The sequence below is a fragment of the Cebidichthys violaceus genome, unplaced genomic scaffold, assembly GCF_023349555.1.
Source record: "Cebidichthys violaceus isolate CVI_PGR_0920_01 unplaced genomic scaffold, fCebVio1.0.p SCAF_14, whole genome shotgun sequence".
NCBI lineage: Eukaryota > Metazoa > Chordata > Actinopteri > Perciformes > Stichaeidae > Cebidichthys > Cebidichthys violaceus.
The window spans coordinates 4549306-4563406 of record NW_027176307.1 but is presented as its reverse complement, the minus strand read 5'-3'; the positions used below and the strand labels follow the sequence as shown (position 1 = coordinate 4563406).

Here is a 14101-nt window from a genome sequence, read left to right as displayed (position 1 = left end):
TGATTCCAGTACTTCTTTGTCAAAATGCCATTCAAAACAGGCAAAGCATAGTACAACAAAAATGACCTCCACTCTGATGCTTTCCAGAATTTTCTGTCTTTCACTGATCTTGGTACCCTTGTGACCTCCACAGGTGGGTTAATGGCCAGCAATTCCTGGTCTATGTCACTGACTTTCGAGCCCAGGTACCACTCTTCATTATGATGCTTGCTGTCTAGCCACAAGGTTGTGATCTGTTTGGTGACACCTAGGCAAACACTGTGCTGGTACTCAGGAACAAATCCTGTGATCATGTTGAAACTCAAGTTCCATCAAAGGGGATGGGCCTTTCACAAACATTACTGGATTATCAGGTGTTGCCAGCATAGCATGCTGAAAATGACTTGCCTCTGTCCTTAAAGGTGGTTCTGGAGTTTCCCAGACGTATGAGCCACTACCAGTGTGAAGGCAGAAGTCACACCCATATTTGCCATTGAACTGTTTTGTGTTTCTCAGGAGGGGGCGGGCAACTGAATCTGAGGAGCAGAGGAGTGAATGAACTTTGCTTGTATGCTCTATGTTTTCAGAATCCCTCCATTTAATTCCAATCTGTTGCAGTTCTTTGAGCTGTGACACAAAAGCAGTCAAAAAAGTGATCATATTTGGCTTACTGTTACCAAACCATAAGCATGGTATACATATATTGCCTTGGCGATCTCTTGGAGACAGCTCTATAATTTGACACTGAATTGGCCATAGTTGAATGTTAGTACTGTTGAAAACTGGAATTCCATCACAATTCCACATGATTGTTATGTCATCAGCCCCTACTTGTCCACTCAACTTGAGTTTTTGATATTCTGCCCCACCCTGAATATCTGAAACAATTCCTGGAATCAATTCCTTTTTATTTAAATGTATGTCAGGTTTTTCTAAAACGTCCACTATTTGGGTTGATAGACTAAGAACAAGAAAGTAAGATCCAACCCTTAGGTTTTTCTCAACGTCAAATTCAGCTTTACAAGAAGAACAGATTTTTGGAGCTGTCTCACTTGGTCCCATGTAGCTTTCACAGGCAATGCAATAAAAATACGGCACATACTGGCCAAACTGTCCATAGGCTTTATGAAAAAGATATGAGGTTGCTGGCACCAAGCCAGGGAAATGTTCATTGAACATTGTGAGAAGGTCCTGGAGAGCTACTCCTGTCAAATTGTGCCTCAGTATATATGACATGAGTAAGAGCAAACTCTGTCCTTTTGTGAGGGGGGCACCAGGGTATACAGGGTCACCATCATGGCCTTTCTGTAATATAAAACAAAACTGATTACATTCACACAAAAAAAACACAAAATAAAACAAGCAACAAAAATAGCAATGATAATGTTGTTCTATTAAAACATGGCTTTAACATAAACTAACAGTGTGCACAGATAATGTGTAATTAAATTGTTATACCTTTGATTGTTTTGAATGTTGATTTCCGTCTTGGCTCCTCTCTTGTCCTCCTTTCTGTTCTTGTCCACTTCCATCATCTTCCTCTTGTCCACTTCCATCATCTTCCTCTTGTCCACTTCCATTGTCTTCCTCTTGTCCACTTCCATCGTCTTCCTCTTGTCTACTTCCACCATCTTCCTCTTGTCTACTTCCACCATCTTCCTCTTGTCCACTTCCATCATCTTCCTCTTGTCTACTTCCACCATCTTCCTCTTGTCCACTTTCACCATCTTCCTCTTGTCCACTTTCATCATCTTCCTCTTGTCTACTTCCACCATCTTCCTCTCTGTTGTCTTGTCCATTTTCATCATCTTCTTCACTTTGATGATCTCTCTTCTCAGAATTTCTCCCTTTTTCTGATGTCACATCTTGTCTCCATTCCGCCATCTCTCCTTGCTCATTTTCATCACAACCTTGCTGGCTCCTGTCCACTTCTTGGTAAGTTTTAGTATTATAATCTGTGAGATGAATCTAAGAAAAATGTACAGCAATTAAGTGCAGTTTAAGACTAACAAAATAACTGCAAAACAAAACAGCAGTATTAAGGTACAGGCCAAATGTAATGTCAAAGGTTACCCACCCAGTCTGGGGTGCAGAGATGTGAAAGGCTATGATTGTAAGGCTACCATTGCACTAGTGTAAGCCTGGCTATGTAGCACATCGCCTACTACGGAGGCAAACATTTAGAATTATAGGTAATTGTATTTTTACCTGATCTTACCTTTTGTAAAACATTTCTTCTGTGAACAGATGTTCTAGGAACTGAAGATGCACAGAGAAAACTCTTGTAGAACACTTTTCTCTGTTTCTGGGGATAAAGTACAAATACAAATTATTTCAAAATTTTAAAACAGCTATTGCTTTATCCATTAGCGAAGCTCTAGTAATGATGTTTGATGATAACCTTGTTACAGTGGGCATGAGCATATGTTTTAGGAATCCCAAGCAAATTGGCTTTTGTCTTGTCAAGATGTTCTTTTTTTACACAAAAGTTATGTAATATGATATAATCATATTAAACAAATGAAGAAGAGTGAAAGTGAAATTAAGAAAATTATGTTTATCATCAGTTATGCCTAATCATATATCTGGCATCCTATAGTATCCCAAACATAGTAAAGAAAATCAAAGATGTTGACGAGTTGATACCCTATTTTTCCAGCAGTTCTCAGAAAAGTCAGAAAGCATAAAGATAAAAAACACCCTTTTTTAAATGACTTTCAAGAGTATATGTAGTCTTTGTGCATGGTTATTACATGAAGTTTATAGTTGTAACAAGAGATTTTCACATTTTTATTTAAAATGTGATAACAGGAAAATCTTGTAAATACACTATCTTGAAAACATTTTAAGTTATAATGCCATACTGATAGCTTTTGTATTTTCTGGCGGGATGGTAACACTTCACTGTAGCCCATTGCATTTAACAATTTGTCCTTACCTGTTTCTGTTGAAGTCTTCTGTATTTTGTTGTTCTTGGCGTCACCGGTTGAGTCTCATCAGAATTCAAATATCTCATATATTTTCGCTATGAAGCCATGATGACTTCAATTGAAAAAGACTGCTTAAAACAGTCTGTTGTATCTTTTGAATAGTTTGGCGCCAAGTCAATGACCAATCAAGTGCAGCATTTTTGTTGAGCCAATCAGAGTGACCGCCAACCGCGGTAAAACAAGAAGAAGAATAAAAAGAAGAAGAGCGACCGACATTACTCGTTCGTTTCATCCTAGCTAGCTTACCCACGTTAATTCAGGTCTTCAGGTCAGGAGGACATGATGTTCGCCATCTATTACTTAATCAATAAAACAGTAAAAGTGGAAAGTACTTCTTTAATTCTCTATAAAGCCGACCAATTTTATCAAGTGACGTCAGAGCCTGACCTCGATGGGGACGATAACTGGATTGAAATAAAATGTCCGACGAGAAAAGAACCGGAGAAGACAGTGGCCACGAAAGTCCTGCTATTTGGCGGTGAGTTTGGAGTTCACACAATATAATTGTCTTGTTTTGTCTGAAGAACATGAATGCTTAACTTTGACTGCTCTCGTTTTATCAGATTCGTACAAAGAACTTGTCTTAAAGAAGAATTTATTCATTCTTGGCCAAGACATATGGGCAGAGGAGGAAAGCAGGAGTGCGCGCATGAAAAAGAAAATGTGTGAGACCGACATCTTGGAGCCTAAAAAAGCTGCGCGGGTGAGTGAATATTGATTTGTAGTCGTTTTTGTGACGTGATAATTTAATTTATATTTTTGTTTTAACTATATGTGTACCCCACATGCTGATATGCTAGCTCAAATACTCGGGTAGCTAGCTAAACCTTCGGTGTTCTCTTGTATGCAGTAGGAACTGGCTTAAATTGCGGCAGCTAGTAGAGGCACTTCCTGTTGCAAGCACTTGCTGCGGCAGTTAAGCTTTTATTTTTCGTTGTTTGACAATATGTGACCATACATTAAGGTCCTTGGAGGTATGACTGTTGGTAGTTGTAATTGGTTTAGTAAAAAAAATGCCGAATTTTAATAGTATGGCGACTCGTTTTTATTAAACTAACTCACTTAAAGGTATACTCCCTCTTGTGGCCAAATGGGTCAATAACGCTTGTCTTCAATATATACTTGATGTTACTCTCTACTGAATGGAGGCTCTGTCACCACCACTACTGCTGCACCCCTACTTCATCATCTGAGGTGTAAGACAACGGATGCAATTATTTAATATTGTTTTATCTTGTATAAATCGTTCCTGGATTTAATAAAGCTTAGTATGCTAATGACAATTTAACATTTTGAGGATAAGGTTACAAATCTTTTATCTTTGTTCCTTTTTTTGGCAGGCAAAGCAAGCCAAGATTAAAGAGGCTGCCAGGGACCAGGTGTTTCAAAAGCTGAAGACTTCTCTGTCTCAGAAGAGAGCCCTTGACACCAGTTCTGAGGATGGATCTCCACAACGTGTTCAGCATGTAAGACTTTTCTTGAGTGGTTGGCTACGTTGTTGCATGTTACTTATTGTTAGTTACTAAAATACTTTGTCAATTGCTTAGGTATTTAAGTGTTATAAAAATTCTCATCAGGAGTGAAATGTGAAGTAAACATTTTTAGGATACTGCTTACCATTTCCCCTACTTTAAATTTTTGTCCAGGTAAATCGACCAAAGAAGGCAGCTAGACGTGTGCCATTACCTCTTGCATCCAGTCCTAATCTTCTGAGTTCTGATGACTTCACATACATAGACAGCCCACAACGTTCTGACATTGCAAGTCATATTTATTTCTTTGCTGTTTGTCGTGTACTCTTTAGACACAAATTATTTCTCTGTTGTATAGCCTTTTACAGCTCTATTCTCTTTTCAACCCTGTAAAGCCTGACACATCATATAATATTGATTATATAATATTGTGCACCGAGTGCACATTTTAAAACTATTTTGATATTTTGCCGTTTTAGTACATCTTATTCATGCTTATATTTCAGTACATTATGTGTATATTTCTTGAGGAAAATGTTAATTATTATTGATTATGTGCATTAGAACACTGATGCACCGAAAGCCGCTTTATAACCTTTCCAATTGTTTAAATTATCAAAATTGTATAAAGTACACAAATAGCTACACTCATAATCATTAAATAATATTTCTAAGTAAAATGTAGCTGAAATGTATGAAATCAAAAGTTTATTCATTCAAACACTTAAACATTACGTAAATATGTTTTAGTATAACCTGAATATATACAAATCAAGTAAACTTTACGTGACTGAATCATCATGTGAGGCTCTGCGTAAGGAAACGTCACTTCACCAACGTGACGCGTGACTCTGAGCGTGGACTTGGCATTCTGATCAGATTCAGACTGACCGAGCAGGACTAAGTTATAAGGTAAGTCCAATCATTTGCCATCTTAAGTAACATGTTATTTTAGAAGTATTTGTTTTACGAATACGGATATGGTTCTTTTGACAATTATATTTGAGAGGTTGGTGAATTTAGGTTAGCAGGTGTCCGAGGATGCTGAATGGCCTGCTATGTGATTTAGCACGAGCTAGCGGCTTTGGCGCCGGTTAGCATAGTTGCGCTGATTGTGAAATACTCTGGCTTCGTCGCGACGTTGCTTCCAAAGCAGAGGACCTTCAGTAGAGAACTCTCTGCTTGTCAAGCTGCTGCCGCTCAGGCTGCGTGCGTCAACAGCTAACTTCCACCATGTGGCTATAGTCACATCGTGGTTCGCTAGCACTTGCTATCTGGCTCAGCACTAGCTAGAAACGCCGCATGAAAGGTAACAACGCTGCTTGTAGTGCACTGCGGGGCTTGTCGCAACCCGCGCCTGATACTATGCTTCGTTTCACGATGCCCCGAGGCGGAACGCCCTTCTGCTGCTGATGGTTATCTAGGCTACCGCCGGTTATGCTAATGCCGTTCAGGCTGCGTCATTAGGCTCGTTTGACATAAGCCAGGCGTGCGCAGAATCGATCACCGGCGATCGGCGCACAATGCATGCCGGGTAGATTTGCTACTTGTCCGATTTGCTACTTGTCCAACTTGCTGTGACGTCATGAAAACGTGGGCAACGTTAACCTCACGTGAGCGAGGCGGCTGCAGATTTCAGAGCTAGGAGTTGCTCTCCACCGACTGCATGACCCCAGGGCATGATGGGACTTGCTCTGACGTCATGAACACGTGGGCAACGATAACCTCACGAGAGCGAGGCGGCCGCAGATTTTAGAGCCAGGCGCTGCAGTTGCTCTCCACCGACTGCGGGACCCCAGGGCATGATGGGAAACTTCTGGCTGTCTTCGGATCAAAGAGCTGATTGGCTCTCAGATTTGACAACAAACACGTTCTGTAGAAAATCCTAATTTTCTGTGTAATCAATTGTAATAATTAACGCTAGATTGTTGGCCAATAGTCTCATTTTGTGCAATGATATGGCTGATAATAATAATAATATAGGGTTATTTATTTAGCATCTGTAAATAAATATATTTATTGAGAAAGCCTACATCCAACTTGATGTCAACATTTTTTCAGTCAGAGCACTGAATGTGTCCATCGATTAACAATGATGGAATAGAATTGTTTCCTGGTATAATAGGCTATGGAACAAGGGACACAGGAGCTGAGCGATGGGTGACTGAAGCAATAACCCTGCCATCTAAAGCGGTAGCTGTGAGGGGGGTTTCTAATTGTTCAAAGGGAATGCCAGACTGGAGGGCCATGTCTAGAAAACTATCTTTTGCACCGGAGTCGACCAGAGCTAGGAGAGGCAAAGAGAGTTGGTTGTGACAGAGAGTGGCTTGGATTTGCATCCTGGGCGGAAGGGTTTGGTCCGGAGAAACAGACTGGCTCGCCAGAACCCCCACTGCTACTGGCGAGCCCCGTCTTTTGGGCGAACTGGACAGAGGGCTAAAAAATGACCGGCCTGGCCACAGTAAAGGCACTCACCCTCCCTCATCCTGTGACGACGACGTTCCGCAGGAGAAAGATGAGCTTGACCTAACTGCATAGGTTCCACAGGGGGGAAAACAGGAGTAGATGATGGAGGCATAGAGGATGGGCACTCCCCATACTGCTAAAGGTGGTGACGGGCAGGAACTAGCTAACTGCCTGGGATGGCCAGTCTTCTCTCTGCGTTTCTCCCGCAGGCGATTATCACACCGGATAGCTAGGGAAACCAGAGAGTCAAAGTCAACAGGTACATCAAGAAAAGCCAGTTCCTCCTTTTATTTGATCACTGAGTCCATTCAAAAACACCCCACGAAGTGCCTCATCATTCCATCTAGAATCCGCTGCCAGCGTTCTAAACTCCACCGAGTAGTCAGCAACACTTCTGGGTCCCTGGCGGAGATTGATCATACGTGCTACAGCATTCCCAACATGATCGAAAACCCCTTTCATTCCGCAAATGAAGTCAGAATATGAAAGGGTAGCAACTGCCTGATTAGCATCGAAGGCTTCTGCCCAAACTAATGCCCTTCCTCTCAACAGCCCCAAAATATAATGCACCTTGGAAATGTCTGAGGGAAAGGTCAATGGCCGCTGGCTGAAAACCAAGGAACACTGGAGGAGAAAACCTCTGCATTTACCCAGGTCTCCAGAGTAGGGTTCCGGGTTTGAAGCGTAGGACTCTCTGTGCGAAGGAGGCACCGGGGAAGAAGCTGGAGGGACCTGCTGGCTGGGCTGTGCGGTAATGGCTGCCGGGGTAAATTGAGCAGTTAACTGAGTCACCGGATTAGATAATTGAGCAATTTGGGTTACCATTGCCTGGCTGTTTTCAAAGAGGGTCTGGAGATACTGCTGATGTTGTCCAAGTAGAGCTCCTTGGTTTGAAAGGGCCCTCTGGAAGGTGGACTCCTGATCCGGTTCTGCTGGGTCCACTTGGCCAGATCGTTCTGTCATGTTGATTGTGATGCTGGACCAAAGAGCAGAATAGAGGCAGAGCAGAAATGTTTAAACAGTCTTTTATTTGAAAGCACGAGGTGCTGGAGTGTTGTGAACCGGCTGGAGGAATGGTCAGCAGGCTGGAGGAATGGTCGGCAGGCCGGAGGAGCAGAGAACCTGAGGCTGAGGCAGACAAAGGGTTTAACAAGAGTTTCAGCCGTAGCATAGTTCCTGGTTGCGAACTGAACGATCTGGCAAAGAATGAGTGCAGGGCTGGAGAATATGAAGCCTGGAGCTTGATTAGGGAAGTACTTTCAGCTGCACCGGTTAATTTGATCATTGACAAAGTACTACATTTGAAAATTAAATTTTAACTCCATTATTTTGTCTTTAGGGCTGAGGTTTTGGAAGCAGAATGCCCGGCGCATTGTTGCCCTGTGTGATAGCTCTTACAGGGAGCTGATCAGAAGAAAGAAACGAAGGACAGAGTAACAAGCACAGTGTTTAGCCAAGCCTCCACCTATTTTTGAATGCAAGACTCAGTTATTGTGCCACAGGCTCTTAAAAGTGAAATGTAAATACACAGATCATAGAGTCTCCAAATGTAGAATGAACTATTTTCAAATCACCAAGTCCTTTTGAACACCACCTGACTAAGTGCCAACACAAGCAAATTGACAAAGACCTCCCTAAATTACATATACATTATGAAAAATATATTTTTGTGAAGCGGGGATGAGTTTGTTAAACTAAAATGCTTTCCTTTGTTTTTAAGGTGGAGTCATTTAAATATGTAAAATATTACTTAGGTCGTGACTACCTGAAACATAGATATGAACAGTCTATATAAAGCTAAATATTAATGACTTGCTTGAATTTTGTATTGTCTAAACTCAGTTTTTGTGTATATATATCTCCCCCCAGCCACATAGATGACGAAACCGTGGAGAGGGTGGAGGAGCTGGTTCTGGCAGCACAAGAGCTGCCAGCTATTAAGCAGTCCTTGAGGGAGCTCGGGGAATATGCCCGCGCGAATAGGGTTAACACGGTGGCCTGACTGATGACCAGGTGACCAGCGTCAGGGCCACTTTCCAGTGCCTTATATGCTGAGGTTAATAACTTATATATTCTTTCTGTACAAACAAGCCATATTCTGCAGCAAGTGTTTTCTTAAACTGGGAAAACAAGGGACTTTTTTTGAAAAATCTGAGTTTAAGGGGTTATCCACATATTAAAATGGAAGTAAATCAGATAATATTATCATACAAACAAAATTAAGAATAAGGAAAATAAATGGTTAAAATAACACGTCTGCATTTTTGAAAACTGACTACCTAATATTTGAGCATATATCCAGTTAAAACAGTAGATGTGAAAACATACATATTTCGCATAGTAGCATTAAGAGATATAGATATCTTATATGAAAAGTGCTTGCGACTTGCATTACATAAATTATCTAAAATTGTTCTAAAATTCTTAATCTTGCAGATGTCATGGACAACCCCGTGGTGGCACAGTGTTGCCGCAGTGTCATTGGGTGTCTGTGTAGACCAGTGGACACCCACCACACCACACTGCCCCAAATGCAGGGATGAGGCTTTTAGGGAGACAAGTTTTACAATTACAGGGATGGGAGATGTAATTAATGCTTTAAGGGACACAATCCGAAATTAGGTGTTTTATTTTCAGTTTGGGGTTTGTTTAGAGGATATATTTTGTTTTAGGGGCTGTGGGGCAGCCACGATTTTTGGTTGATGGTTCTTTTTTTGTTCTTGTTATTGTTTTAGCTACATATTGTGTATATTGTAAATCAGACATCAAATTATGGTGATTAATTAAGTATTAGTACAGCAACAATAACTTAAGTATACATCTTCATAACATCAATAACAGGTTTGCCGACAAGTAAAAAATGTATGTGATAGTTATAGGGGCTCTGACTTCAGCTGGGACGGCTGCGCGAGGCTACTGTGAGACTGACCGCCTTTGAGTGCTTTGGGACAGCGGAGGGGCTCACGGGAGCATTCGCTGCTCATTGAGTACAGTAACTGCAGAACGATACGTGCTTTCACGTCAGAGTCTCCAAAACACCAGAAAAGTCTCCAATACCGCCAGAAAAAGTCGCTAGCTTTGTCGCTAGTCGCTTTTGACCAAAAAAGTCGCCAAGAGGATTTGGAAAGTTGCCACTTTGGCAACACTGAAAGCCAGGGTCTCAGCCTTGGTTTTGTTTTCATGGGAAGAGGGTTAAGACATACACATTATCTCGTCTTCTCCTGTTTTCGCCTCTGGCAGCACGTCATAGTGACCAGCGCTTGCTTTCCCCTCTGCTTCACCCCCCTCTATCTTCACCCGGGCTCCAAGGCCACTATTCTAGACTTCCTGTCTCAGTGACGTGCATAACATATGACAATGATACAGGCCAATATCACAGTATGAATGTGAATATACATGAATACATTTCAAATTATGGATATGATTGATTTTACACAAATGTATCTCAAGACACAAATACATGTTTCTCCCACACTACACATCCCTGCACACATGCCACACATTCATGCACACAATACTACACTTCCATGCACACAATACTACACCTCCATGCACACATGCTACACCTCCATGCACATATGCTATGCTGATGAATGACTGCATGTTGTTGTGTTTGTGTGAAGGTGTGGACTCTGCTGTGAATCAGTGTGGGGACCGAGAGGAGGGAATCCCTCCCTCTAAAACCACTCTGTGTTGGGTACATGCCAGACCACAGCTCACCGTCACACTGCAGCTCAATGAGCTCCAGCTGCAGCTGTGGAGGAGCATCATTATGGTCCACGGAGAAGGGAGAAGAGAACAGCAACATGTCCTTTTCAATAACTGCAAAGTCCCGAAAGCGTTTGTTAAATTCCACAGAAAGAGATGCGATAGCTGTTGCGTAACTCTTCATTTGCGCACCGATGTTGTCCTGTGGGAAACTGTCAATGACCTCTTTCAAAGCTGGGAAGTGTGCGGTGCAGGGCTCTGTTTGGGACAAGTGTCTTTGGAAAAGTTGCAGTTTGGTTCCAAAGGCCTTGATGTGAGCGTATAGCTGGCTCACCACTGCATCTTTTCCTTGAAGATTAACATTCAGCGCATTCAGATGCTTTGTTATGTCAACCAAAAAAGCCAGATTTGCCAGCCATACAGGATCGGACAGTTCTTCCATTGGTTGTCCTTTCTCACCCAAAAAATGTCCAATTTCCTCTTTGAGAGAGAAAAATCGCTGTAGTGCGGACCCCCGACTTAGCCACCTCACATCATTGTGATATATTACGTCACCGTATTCAGCCTGGATGTCACGCAAGAACTGCTGAAACTGTCGGTGGGTTAGAGCTTTAGAGCGAATAGAATTGATTGCCTTTGCCACTGGTTTCATAACATCGTCAAATTTGAGATGTTTGGTGCAGAGAGCCTGCTGGTGAATGATACAGTGAAGTTTGATAGCGTTACCTGCTTCTTCGCTGACTTTATTGCAGATCAATGTGGACAATCCACTTCGCTCACCAGCCATGGCAGGCGCACCATCGGTAATGATCCCAGAAACTTTGCTCCACGGTAGTTTCATATCATCAACAGCTTCACAAACAGAAACGAATAAATCTGTTCCTCTGGTTTGCCCTTTAAGGCTTTTGAGGTCAAGCAGCTCCTCTGTCACGTTCATGTTGTCATCAACTCCTCTTAAAAAAATAAGTAGTTGTGCAGTGTCAGATGCATCGGTGCTTTCATCGCAGGCTAATGAGAAATAATCAAAAGCCCTGTCCCCCAGTTGTCTCTGAATATCTGACGATATGTCCTCAACTCTCCGTGCCACAGTGTTGCGTGCCAGGCAAACATTCATAAATTCTTGCTCCTTCTCGGGGAAATGTTCTCCACCATTTTCATGACACAGTCTTTGATGAACGCACCTTCAGTAAAAGGTTTGCCATGTTTAGCTATTAACATGGCCACTTCGTAGCTGGCTTTTGTTATGTTTTCCTTTGACTCAGAGGCCCGCGTGAAGAATCGCTGTTGTGATGCCAGAGCAGCTTGGAGTTGCTTCACTTTTTCAGCGCGGTCACTCCCTGTTAGCTTGTCGTACGTTGTAGCATGTTTAGTCTCGTAGTGTCTCTTTACGTTGAAATCCTTAAACAAGGCAACCGCCTCTTTACAAATTAGACAAACACAATTGCCTCGATTTTCAGTGAAGAAGTATTGTAATTCCCACCGCTCCTGAAAGCGGCGGCCCTCACTGTCAACTTTTCTCTTTTTTTTTGCGGTCGCCATGGCAGAAATGATTCGAGAAGGGCGGCACGGATGCAGAGCCAGATAGCATTAAAACGGTGCTGCCACCGTGTGGTGAAAGGAGGAATTACATCTTTACATTTGTATGATTTATTTATTCTGACAGAGCTAGCGAGCCATAACTAACACATTATAAGACCGAAGCTGCGGGCCGTATGAAATCTGACCGCGGGCCGGACTTTGGACATGCCTGATCTAGAGGCACACACACGTCCATAGATCATTTAGCAAGTATCTATGTAAAAAGATCCCGCAGGCGTTGGACCCACAGGGAGTTAACAAGCAGCCCACTGTTTCTAGGAATCACATCCATAGTGGACAATTTTACAACTTACGATTTACATCCAATATCGATGTTCAGTGGCATTCTAGATATTAGTGTGTCCTCTATGCAGAGATCTGGACAGTAAGGGTATAGATGTCGAGGTGTTAAAGACATCAGAGGTGCAGAGTTTGCATTCTGTCACAGACCTGTAATCAACATCTAATTTTGTGTTGACTATCCTCACCTAACCCTAACCAAGTGTTTTAGTTGGCTAACACCAGCCTAAACTAAAGGATTAATCGTTCCTACTGGCCTTTAAGAGATCCCTTCGTAACATTCCTCCAAAGTAACAGATGGAGGACAAAATCCACAGTCCTTGGTCTGTGCAATAATACATTACAAAGGTAGAGCAGGGTCGTCCTTCAATCAGAGGATCGGCGGTTAGATCCCTGGCTCTGCTAGTCAATGTCGATGTGTCCTTGGGCAAGACACTTAACCCCAAATTGCTCCCTCAGGCTGTACCAGCGGTGTATGAATGGGTATGAATGGCTCGTAGCCAAAGGATTCTGTGGGATGAGCGGACTAGAAATATCTTCTGTAGCCAAGTCGTATCTAATGTCCGTCCTATTTACTGGAGCAGTAAACAACGTTGCTTAAGAATCTTAAGGGATGGTAACTAAACAGTGATGTAGTGTGTTTTTAACCACAATATTATATTACAGCAGTAAGATTGTGATTGTAGATTTATTGTGGTGTGCACACTCACCACAACAACGGGTGAATAATGCGTCTGTATGACACGTTGATGAGTAAACTGCTGAATGTCATCTTTACCATATGCCGTCTGCAATCAGTGGCGTCTTTGTCACATTACCACCCTCCTCTCCTGCAGCGACGATGTTTGGCAGTATTCATAGGTCGTTCACTGTGATGTTTTCCTTGCCTGCTTTGTGCCGAATACAGAACATAAGGGTTGAAGTTCCAGGTACCAACTGGTCACTCTGGTGTTCTGGTCCATCATTGCTTGGATCCAGGTCAGGGCTCTATGGCTAGCTGAAGGTCAAACTCCCTCCCAAGAAGGTAGTGCCTGAGGCGATCCATCACCCACTTGATTGCCAGACACTCGATTGTGGAGTACTTGGTTTAACAATACACTGACAAGAGGGCTACTAAACTCACAGGACTTGATCAAACAATTCCTTTGCTATTGGGATTTAGTATCAAGACAGAAAAATCCAATAAACAGAGACAGATTTACAGTTGAGTTCACCTTCTATTCCAAAAGGACAGAATATTCAACATTCCCTCTCTTCACATACTGACACTTGGTCAGACCCCTTGGTGTAACTTTCTAACGCACTCCAGCCCAGCGTGTCAAACTATGACGCTTCACTACCTTCGCAGTAAACATCTAGTTAACGTTGTAAATTCAAACAAAAACACTTTTTTGTTTAGGTTTAGGTTTGGGCAGCAAAACCACTGAGTTACGTTTAGGAAAAATATAATGGTTGGGCTTAAAATAAGTACATAAACTAAGCAAATGTAAAAAAGGTAACATAAGTACGGAAAACAAGTAATTTCAATATAACTCAACAACATGAACACAATGTGTGTTGTGTATGTGTGCAAGTATCTTTGTGAAGGAAACTGTGTGCGAGTACGAC

The 14101-nt window shown here is 42.2% G+C and overlaps 1 long non-coding RNA gene across 1 annotated transcript; it reads right to left on the bottom strand.

Annotated features, from left to right (window-relative positions):
- Positions 1 to 1863: 1863 nt before the first annotated feature.
- LOC137871017 (uncharacterized) lies at positions 1864 to 2987 on the bottom strand. Its single transcript, XR_011102771.1, has 3 exons — positions 2918 to 2987; positions 2198 to 2284; positions 1864 to 1947 (listed from the first exon to the last, which is right to left on the bottom strand). It is a non-coding gene; the product is annotated as an uncharacterized lncRNA (long non-coding RNA).
- Between the last annotated feature and the right edge of the window lie 11114 nt (positions 2988 to 14101).